Genomic DNA, 11,538 nt, shown 5'->3' with positions numbered 1-11,538 from the left:
CGTGGTGTAGCGGCTAGAGCGTCAGCTCAGAGAGCGGAAGGTCGTGGAATTGATCCCCGCCCTCATCATACCAAATGATGTTAAAATATGGCACTGGTTGGTCCCTGCATGGCGCTCGGCATTAATGGGCACAACAAGGACTGGTCGGTTCGGAGTCAGTATAATGTGTCTGAGTGCTTAACTGCGGCATGGTATCTCAGTGAGCTAGCAGTATAAAACCAGCTTAAGTCTGGGCTAGTACAAGCAGCCACACATACACACACATGCACCTGGTCATATAAGCGAAATATTCTTAAGTATGACGTTAAAGCCACTTCACCTCACCTTATAGTCAAGACCTTTATGTAGGTCCAGTTGACATGGCAATCACCAATCACTATTTCAGCGAGGCATAAACAGGTTATCCAGGAATAATATATTCTTTAATAGGCGTAGCTGTGGGTTTGTGGAAGACTATTAACTGTTGATGGTGCTTAGGTAAGTTCTAGAGTACACTTACACATGTACTATGTAGAGTAAAAGTACACATGTCGGTGCATATGCCAGCAACTAGTGGAGCCTATCACAGTCAGCGTATGCAAATATTCACAGCAAATTACAATAGACCTCCTGTGTCCACAGGACGTTGAAGATTAAGGGACACAATCAACATACCTTTGAATCAATATCTAGTGTATATTTCCCATCTTTGTCACTGTGACACGGACCCGCCCAGAACACAGCTGCACCAGGACTATTTAACCCACGTGCGCAGGAGAAACTGCACATTTGATTCACATATCTTCAGTACAAATTGGTTCCAAGACGGAGACACGATGAAGGCGCTTGTTATTCTGTGCTTTCTCTTACTGCATGGTGAGTAAATGTAGATATGAGAAATTGCAATGTTTACTGTGAAGGGTTACTGACTAAGGTTCTGGGATACAACATACGTACGTACACTGATATAAATAACTTCTTTGAGTGGCATTTTGGTAGTTGGGAAGTACAATATTGAACAAACTTTCTGGATAACAACTTCTTCTATATCGTGAGTTTCATTACAGATACTTGTACCGTTGCCAACAGCAATTTATGCAAGAAGTTGCTATCCATAAAGATTGTTCAATATTGCACGATATGAATGTTTAAGATATCTGAAATTTATCGTTAAGGGCTGTTGACTAAGGTACTGGGATGCATTTACACTCATATTAATTGTTAAGATATTCGAAATCTATTGTTGAATATATATATATATATATATATATTATTGGTATCAAGGCGTGAGCTGTGTGTAAGTCCTGCACACAATTGTTGCAAACATATTATGTGCATGGTGACATGAAGCTATAAAAAGTGTTGTATTTGTATGTCAATGTACCTGTAATAACATGGCTCGTGGTGATTGTGGTCGAGTTCCTTTACAAATTACTTCCATGACTAGAGTAATTAAATACTGGTGTCACCTATTGCATATGCCTTATAATAGACTGCCAAACATCGTTATATTATGCTCAAGTCCTTACGTTAGATGATGTTGGCCGCACTACTTGGACAACTTGTGTCAGAAAATTTATATAAGTATGATTTTGGCTATGCATGAGATCAGTCAAGATGTTGGCAATGTTTATTATTTCATATCTTTAGTTAAGCAGAGACTTTCGGATAATTTAAACAACGTTGGTTCAATTCAATTCAAAATTCTAATAAATGTATTACTAATATTACTATTAATATATTACTCCCAATTTAAGACACTTTTAAATGTGGAAAGCGTTTGCTCGTCACGTTGAAGACCCAGGTTCGATTCCGCACATGGGTACAATGTGTGAAGCCCATTTCTGGTGTCCTCCGCCGTAATATTGCCGGAATATTGCTAAAAGCGCCGTAAACTCACGCACTCCATTATCTTCCAGCAGGGGAAACGGAAGGTTCTCTTGTTCAGCAAGGAGATCAAGGCCCATGTCCACCTGGAGTCCAACTGGTCGATTGTCTCGTTGACCCCTGCTCGAAGGCCACTTGTCCTTCACACCCAGAAGCTGTCTGCAGGTACGCCCCGTAATGTCTTTACATATCAAACTACCTTTGACAGATTCACAACATACTGCTGTATATCTGGATTATGGGGCGATTTGTAGAACACCCTACTCAACTGAACAACATATTTGTATGGGAAGGGCTGTGGGGGTAGTCTTGTGGTTGAAGCGTTTGTTCGACACGACCAACACCAAGGTTTGATTTGCCTCATGGTTGAAGCCCATTTCTGGTGTTCCCCATCCTGATATTGCTGGAACCATACTCAGGCGTTAAACCATACTCACTCACTCTTTGTATGTGATGAGTAAAATGAAGATCAAATTATTACAAAAACGTTCTCTTGATGATTTGGTGTAATCTCTCCCTAAATACTCGAATATGTGTCCATGCCATCACGTGCTGGCCCACTGTAAGTTTGGAGCAACACTTATATCAGTTGTTAACTGGTCGTCAGTTAACTGGCTTAAAGCAACACTCTTTCAGGAATAGGTGTCCGTGCTATCACATGCTCTTCTGTAAGTCTGGATCAATACTTGATTATTTCATTTAGAATGTTTCATAGCTGTAGAGCAGGTCGTCAGTTAACTGGCTTAAAGATACACTCTTTCAGGAATAGGTGTACGTGCTATCACATGCTCTTCTGTAAGTCTGGATCAATACTTGATTATTTCATTTAGAATGTTGCATAGCTGTAGAGCAGGTCGTCAGTTAACTGGCTTATAGCAACACTAATTCAGGAATACTCTGTTTTGTGCCCTGTCCACTTAGATCTCAACTCAGTCTCATATTCCAGATCCAACTACTGCGGAGGCTGCAATGCCGAATTCTTCATAAAAGTGGAATGTTCAGATGCAACATCTTAACTTCAGCATGGGAGAATAAAACTGTTACATGAACTCTATGTAGTGGCTTCTTACTTTTAGTTTTCACTTGAACGAGTACCAATCAAGGTTGGTAATTAATTCCATTTATCTTTAACTTTTTATTCTCCATATTTAAAATAAATCTGTGTGGAAAGAATTCACTTCCAATTTCTAAGATATCAAGAGCATGTGTTTATGAATCATTATCAACTAGTCATAATGGCAGGTGAAACATAGAGCGTACCCTGCACACTAGCAACATGCACCACACACAAAAGGCAAGCCACGTCTTCAGCTGAAAAGAACCATGAATATCCGGGTTTGAATTGGTCTTCAGCAACCCATGCTTGTCGTAAGAGGCGACTAACGGGATCGGGTGGTCAGGCTTGCTGACTTGCTTGACATACGTCATCGTATCCCAATTGCGTAGATCGATGCTCGTGATGTTGGCCACTGGATTCAGCTGAACAGTGAGTGAGTAAGTTAAGATTTAACGTCACATCGGCAATATTTCAGCCATATCGTAACTCAGCCGAACAGAAAACCACGTAATATATGGTTCAAAGTCCGACTAGGGAATTGCTCTGGACATTGTTTTTGTCACAGATGCATCAGACTGGGAAATGCCGTCTAAATGTTTACCTTTTGACATCACTCATGTCCTGAGTTGAGTTTCAAACTGTTTTATTTTAGACATGTGGAGAAGATTCAAACCAGTGACAAAAGTGATGTCTTAATTTGACTTGTACCGTGTGTTTACAAATGTACAGGCATTGTAGTTGTTTGTGAGGGATGATCGAACATCTGACATCATCACTAATCGATGTTCATGATCGGATCAGCTTTTCCCAGATCTTCATTATGGATGTGGAAATGATTTGTTGTTTATATTTATGAATGAGATAGGTATAGAGATTAAGTGTGTGAGTGAGTGAGTTCAGTTTTCCGCCGCACTATTCCAGCAATATTCCAGCTATATGGCGGCGGTCTGTAAACAATCAAGCCTGGACCAGACAATCCACTGTTTAACTTCATGAGCATCGATCTGCGCAGTTGGGAACCGATGACATGTGCCAACCAAGTCAGCGAACCTGACCACCCGATCCCGTTAGTCGCCTCTTACGACAAGCATGGGTTACTGAAGATCAATATTCTAACCCGGATCTTCACGGGTAATGTATTTTTGAACATGCAAACACTTGGTGAAATATCGCAGATGCGACTCACTCGCTCGCTCGCTCGCTCGCTCCTCCTCCCTCCTCCCTCCTCCACCACTCCTCACTCCTCCACTCACTCACTCACTCCTCCTCCTCACTCACTCACTCACTCACTCACTCCCTCACTCACTCACTCACTCACTCACTCACTCACTCACTCACTCACTCACTCACTCACTTTCTCACTCACTCACTCACTCACTCACTCAGTGTTTTGTGATCTGCAGCAAGTCCAGGATCTAGCCATGGAGTTTCGTACGGATTGACTTGAAGCCCCCAGTAGCTGACGCCGATAATAAGCCAGTAATACAAGCCTCGCCAACTTTCCTCAATGACAAATGCCTTTTCTTGTTTCCTTGTCTCTTGTGGCCCTTCTCAGCCACAGGCCCGTGAAGATCCGAGTTAGAATTGATTTTCAGTAACCCAGGTTTGTCGTACCTCATGAAGATCCGGATTAGAACTGGTCTCCAGTAACCTAGCCTTGTCGTACCTCATGAAGATCGGGTTAGAATTGGTCTTCAGTAACCCAGGCTTGTCGTACCTCATGAAGATCTGGGATAGAATTGGTCTTCGGTAAACCATGCATGTGTAATCCGTGAATATCCGGGTGAGAACTGGTCTTCAGTAACCCAGGCTCGTCGTACCTCATGAAGATCCGGTTAGAACTGGTCTTCAGTAACCCATACTTGTCGTACCTCATGACGATCCGGTTAAGGACTGGTCTTCAGTAACCCATACTTGTCGTACCTCATGACGATCTGGGTTAGAACTGGTCTTCAGTAACCCATACTTGTCGTACCTCATGACGATCTGGGTTAGAACTGGTCTTCAGTAACACATACTTGTCGTACCTCATGACGATCTGGGTTAGAACTGGTCTTCAGTAACCCATACTTGTCGTACCTCATGACGATCCGGGTTAGAACTGGTCTTCAGTAACCAATACTTGTCGTACCTCATGACGATCTGGGTTAGAACTGGTCTTCAGTAACCCATACTTGTCGTACCTCATGACGATCTGGGTTAGAACTGGTCTTCAGTAACCCAGCCTTGTCATACCTCATGAAGATGCGGGTTAGAACTGGTCTTCAGTAACCCATACTTGTCGTACCTCATGACGATCCGGGTTAGAACTGGTTTTCAGTAACCCATGCATGTGTAACCCGTGTAGATCCGGGTTAGAATTGGTCTTCAGTAACCCAGGCTTGTCGTACCTCATGACGATCTGGGTTAGAACTGGTCTTCAGTAACCCATACTTGTCGTACCTCATGACGATCCGGGTTAGAACTGGTCTTCAGTAACCAATGCACATGTAATCCGTGAAGATCCGGGTTAGAATTGGTCTTCAGTAACCCAGCCTTGTCGTACCTTATGAAGATCCGGGTTAGAATTGGTCTTCAGTAACCCAGGCTTGTCGTACCTCATGAAGATCCGGTTAGAACTGGTCTTCAGTAACCCAGGCTTGTCGTACCTCATGAAGATCTGGGATAGAATTGGTCTTCGGTAAACCATGCATGTGTAATCCGTGAATATCCGGGTGAGAACTGGTCTTCAGTAACCCAGGCTCGTCGTACCTCATGAAGATCCGGTTAGAACTGGTCTTCAGTAACCCATACTTGTCGTACCTCATGACGATCCGGTTAAGGACTGGTCTTCAGTAACCCATACTTGTCGTACCTCATGACGATCTGGGTTAGAAATGGTCTTCAGTAACCCATACTTGTCGTACCTCATGACGATCTGGGTTAGAACTGGTCTTCAGTAACACATACTTGTCGTACCTCATGACGATCTGGGTTAGAACTGGTCTTCAGTAACCCATACTTGTCGTACCTCATGACGATCCGGGTTAGAACTGGTCTTCAGTAACCAATACTTGTCGTACCTCATGACGATCTGGGTTAGAACTGGTCTTCAGTAACCCATACTTGTCGTACCTCATGACGATCTGGGTTAGAACTGGTCTTCAGTAACCCAGCCTTGTCATACCTCATGAAGATGCGGGTTAGAACTGGTCTTCAGTAACCCATACTTGTCGTACCTCATGACGATCCGGGTTAGAACTGGTTTTCAGTAACCCATGCATGTGTAACCCGTGTAGATCCGGGTTAGAATTGGTCTTCAGTAACCCAGGCTTGTCGTACCTCATGACGATCTGGGTTAGAACTGGTCTTCAGTAACCCATACTTGTCGTACCTCATGACGATCCGGGTTAGAACTGGTCTTCAGTAACCAATGCACATGTAATCCGTGAAGATCCGGGTTAGAATTGGTCTTCAGTAACCCAGCCTTGTCGTACCTTATGAAGATCCGGGTTAGAATTGGTCTTCAGTAACCCAGGCTTGTCGTACCTCATGAAGATCCGGTTAGAACTGGTCTTCAGTAACCAATACTTGTCGTACCTCATGACGATCCGGGTTAGAACTGGTTTTCAGTAACCCATACTTGTCGTACCTCATGACGATCCGGATTAGAACTGGTCTTCAGTAACCAATACTTGTCGTACCTCATGACGATCCGGGTTAGAACTGGTCTTCAGTAACCCATACTTGTCGTACCTCATGACGATCTGGGTTAGAACTGGTCTTCAGTAACCCAGGCTTGTGTAATCCGTGAAGATCCGGGTTAGAATTGGTCTTCAGTAACCCATGCATATGTAATCCGTGAAGATCCGGGTTAGAATTGGTCTTCAGTAACCCATACTTGTCGTACCTCATGAAGATGCGGGTTAGAAATTTTCTTCAGTAACCCATACTTGTCGTAAGAGGCGCCTAACGGGATCGGGTGGTCAGGCTTGCTGACTTGGTTGACACATGTCATCGTAACCCATTTGTGTAGATCGATGCTTGTGCTGTTGATCACTGGATTGTTTGGCCCAGACTCGATTATTTACAGACCGCCGCCATATAGCTGGAATACTGCCGAGTGCGGCGTTCAACAAAAACCAACCAACCAACCCTAAGCCACGCCAGCAACCTTTGGCTGTGGGTTCGAAACCCGATTATGCTCTACAGGTGCCAGCACGTCGGTTTTACTAAACCGGTAAATGTTTAAGCTTGCATCTGACACGCCGTTCAAAGCAGCATTAACCAAAGTCACTCATTCACTCTACAGTAAAGGAGTGATGTGTTGTTATCCTGTTTTAATGTGAGCTAGTCTTCATGGGGCATGAATAATTCCCAAATATAAACATCTGGAACTTTGAGAATGAAAAGGTTTATTTGTGAACCTCTGGCTAAAGCGGAGTGATATTTATATCCGTTAGAAAGACCCGTGAAGATCCGAGTAAGAATTGGTCTTCAGCAACCCATGCTTGTCGTAAGAGGCGAGTATCGGGATCGGGTGGTCATGGTCGCTGACTTGGTTGACACATGTCATCGGCTTCCAAACTGAGTAGATCGATGCTCATTATGTTGATCACTGGATTGACACGATTATTTACAGACTGCCGCCATATAGCTGGAATATTGCTGAGTGCGGCGTTAAATAACAAACAAACAGACAGACAGACAGACAGACAGGCAAACAAAACGTCAGTGAGGCGAATACAGGCAAAATAAATGTGATCTGGGTCATAGCAATTTGTTCATCAGGGCTGTGTTATTGTTTGGCGCATCTCTCCGCAATATTCCATCTACATGTTAATTAACGAAACTGGACCAGACAATCCTGTGATTGACATTACGAACAACATTCAACGCAACTGGGAACTATCATACCCTTCAACCAATGTCAGCAAGCTTGACAAACTAATCCCCTTAGTCGCCTCTTACGAGGCCATGGGCAATTAACAGGATGAGACATTGAATCCAGAAATAAAGATTAGCTCCCTTCAACTCAATTACATAGACAAATACCTAAAACAAAAGATCCTGCCTTTGATCATACATTGGATCAGTCCTTGGATCACCACTTTGAACGGCCAACGGTTCATACCTTGATTCATACCTTGGATCAGTCCTTGAATCACTCCTTTAAGAATGAGCCTTGCTTAAGAAGCACAATTAAAAACATATATTCAATCTCTGACCTATCCAAGGACTGATCCATAGACTGATCTAAGGGCTGAGCTAAGTATGAACAAAAGTATGATCCAAAAGCTGATCAAAGGACTGGTCCAAGCTTTGAACTAAAAATGATCGAAACACTGATCAAAGGTATCAACCAAAAACTGTTCCAAGGACTTATCCAAGGATTGAACCCAAGGTATGAACCAAGGACTGACCCAAGGTCTGATACATGGTATGAACCAAGGACTGATCCAAGGTATGATCCAATTACTAATCCAATGTATTATCCATGGTATGAACCAAGGGCTGATCCAAGGTATGATCCATGGTATGAACCAAGGACTGATCTAAGGTATGATCCATGGCATGAACCAAAAATTTATCCAAGATATGAACAATGACTGATCCAAGGTATGATCCATTGTATGAACCAATGACTGATCCAAGGTATGATCCATGGTATGAACCAAGGACTGATCTATGGTATGAACCGAGGACTGATCCATTGTATGAACAAGGACTGATCCAAGGTATGTTCCAAGGTATGAACCAGGACTGATCCAAGGTATGATCCATGGTATGAACCAAGGATCATCCAAGGTATGATCCAAGGTATGAACCAAGGATTGATCAAATGTATAATCCATGGTATGAACCAAGGACTGATCCAAGGTATGATCCATGATATGAACCAAAGCCTGATCCAAGGTATGTTCCAAGGTATGAACCAAGGACTGATCCAAGGTATGATCCATGGTATGAACCAAGGATCATCCAAGGTATGATCTATGGTATGAACCAAGGACTCATCCAACGTATGATCCATGATATGAACCAAGGACTCATCCAAGGTATGATCCATGGTATGAACCAAGGATTGATCCAATGTATAATCCATGGTATGAACCAATGACTCATCCAAGTTATGATCCATGATATGAACCAAGGATCATCCAAGGTATGATCCATGGTATGAACCAAGGACTGATCCAAGGTATGATCTATGGTATGAACCAAGGACTCATCCAACGTATGATCCATGATATGAACCAAGGACTCATCCAAGGTATGATCCATGGTATGAACCAAGGATTGATCCAATGCATAATCCATGGTATGAACCAATGACTCATCCAAGTTATGATCCATGATATGAACCAAGGACTTATCCAAGGTATGATCCATGGTATGAACCAAGGACTGATCCAAGGTATGATCCATGATATGAACCAGGACTTATCCAAGGTATGATCCAAGGTATGAACCAAGGACTGATCCAAGGTATGATCCATGATATGAACCAAGGACTTATCCAAGGTATGATCCAAGGTATGAACCAAGGACTGATCCAAGGTATGATCCATGATATGAACCAAGGACTTATCCAAGGTATGATCCATTGTATGAACCAAGGACTGATCCAAGGTATGATCCATGGTATGAACCAAGGACTGATCCAAGGTATGATCCATGATATGAACCAAGTACTGATCCAAGGTATGATCCATGGTATGAACCAAGGACTTATCCAAGGTATGATCCATGGTATGAACCAAGGACGTATCCAAGGTATGATCCATGGTATGAACCATATACTGATCCAAGGTATAATCCATGATATGAACCAAGGACTTATCCAAGGTATGATCCATGGTATGAACCAAGGACTGATCCAAGGTATGATCCATGATATGAACCAAGGACTTATCCAAGGTATGATCCAAGGTATAAACCATATACTGATCCAAGGTATAATCCATGATATGAACCAAGGATCATCCAAGGTATGATCTATGGTATGAACCAAGGACTCATCCAACGTATGATCCATGATATGAACCGAGGACTCATCCAAGGTATGATCCATGGTATGAACCAAGGATTGATCCAATGTATAATCCATGGTATGAACCAATGACTCATCCAAGGTATGATCCATTGTATGAACCAAGGACTGACCCAAGGTATGATCCATGATATGAACCAAGGATCATCCAAGGTATGATCCATGATATGAACCAAGGACTCATCCAAGGTATGATCCATGGTATGAACCAAGGACTGATCCAAGGTATGATCGATGATATGAACCAAGGACTTATCCGAGGTATAATCCATGGTATGAACCATATACTGATCCAAGGTATGATCCATGGTATGAACCAAGGACTGATCCAAGGTATGATCGATGATATGAACCAAGGACTTATCCGAGGTATAATCCAAGGTATGAACCATATACTGATCCAAGGTATGATCCAAGGTATGAACCATATACTGATCCAAGGTCTAATCCAAGGTATGAACCATATACTGATCCAAGGTATGATCCAAGGTATGAACCATATACTGATCCAAGGTATGATCCAAGGTATGAACCATATACTGATCCAAGGTATGATCCAAGGTATGATCCAAGGTATGAAGTATAGACTGATCAAATGTATGATCCAAGGACTGATCCAAGGTATGATCCAAGGTATGAAGTATAGACTGATCAAATGTATGATCCAAGGTATGATCCAAGGTTTGATCCAAGGTATGAACCATATACTGATCCAAGGTATGATCCAAGGTATGAACCATATACTAATCCAAGGTATAATCCTAGGTATCAACCATATACTGATCCAAGGTATAATTAAAGGTATGAACCATATACTGATCCAAGGTATGATCCAAGGTATGAACCATATACTGATCCAAGGTATAATCCAAGGTATGAACCATATACTGATCCAAGGTATGATCGAAGGTATGAACCATGATATGAACCAAGGACTTATCCAAGGTATGATCCATGGTATGAACCAAGGACTGATCCAAGGTATGATCAATGATATGAACCAAGGACTGATCCAAGGTATGATCCATGGTATGAACCAATGACTTATCCAAGGTATGATCAATGGTATGAACCAATGACTTATCCAAGGTATGATCCAAGGTATGAACCATATACTGATCCAAGGTATAATCCATGATATGAACCAAGGATTGATCCAAGGTATGATCCATGATATGAACCAAGGACTTATCCAAGGTATAATCCAAAGTATGAACCATATACTGATCCAAGGTATAATGCAAGGTATGAACCAGTGACTCATCCAAGGTATGATCCATGGTATGAACCAAGTACTGATCCAAGGTATGATCGATGATATGAACCAAGGACTTATCCAAGGTATAATCGAAGGTATGAACCATATACTGATCCAAGGTATGATCCAAGGTATGAACCATATACTGATCCAAGGTATAATCCAAGGTATGAACCATATACTGATCCAAGGTATGATCCAAGGTATGAACCATATACTGATCCAAGGTATGATCCAAGGTATGAACCATATACTGATCCAAGGTATGATCCAAGGTATGATCCAAGGTATGAAGTATAGACTGATCAAATGTATGATCCAAGG

The 11,538-nt window shown here is 42.3% G+C and overlaps 1 long non-coding RNA gene across 1 annotated transcript; it reads left to right on the top strand.

The window, feature by feature from the left end:
* The first annotated feature begins 514 nt into the window (after window positions 1–514).
* Window positions 515–2,915, top strand: LOC124274749. The gene is made up of 3 exons (XR_006898011.1): window positions 515–855; window positions 1,899–2,031; window positions 2,813–2,915. It is a non-coding gene; the product is annotated as an uncharacterized LOC124274749 (long non-coding RNA).
* Window positions 2,916–11,538: the final 8,623 nt, after the last annotated feature.

This window comes from Haliotis rubra, unplaced genomic scaffold (genome assembly GCF_003918875.1).
Source record: "Haliotis rubra isolate DU_JTF1 unplaced genomic scaffold, ASM391887v1 Scf194, whole genome shotgun sequence".
Lineage (NCBI taxonomy): Eukaryota > Metazoa > Mollusca > Gastropoda > Lepetellida > Haliotidae > Haliotis > Haliotis rubra.
The sequence above is the reverse complement of the archived record's forward strand: the minus strand, read 5'-3'. Positions and strand labels throughout refer to the sequence as shown.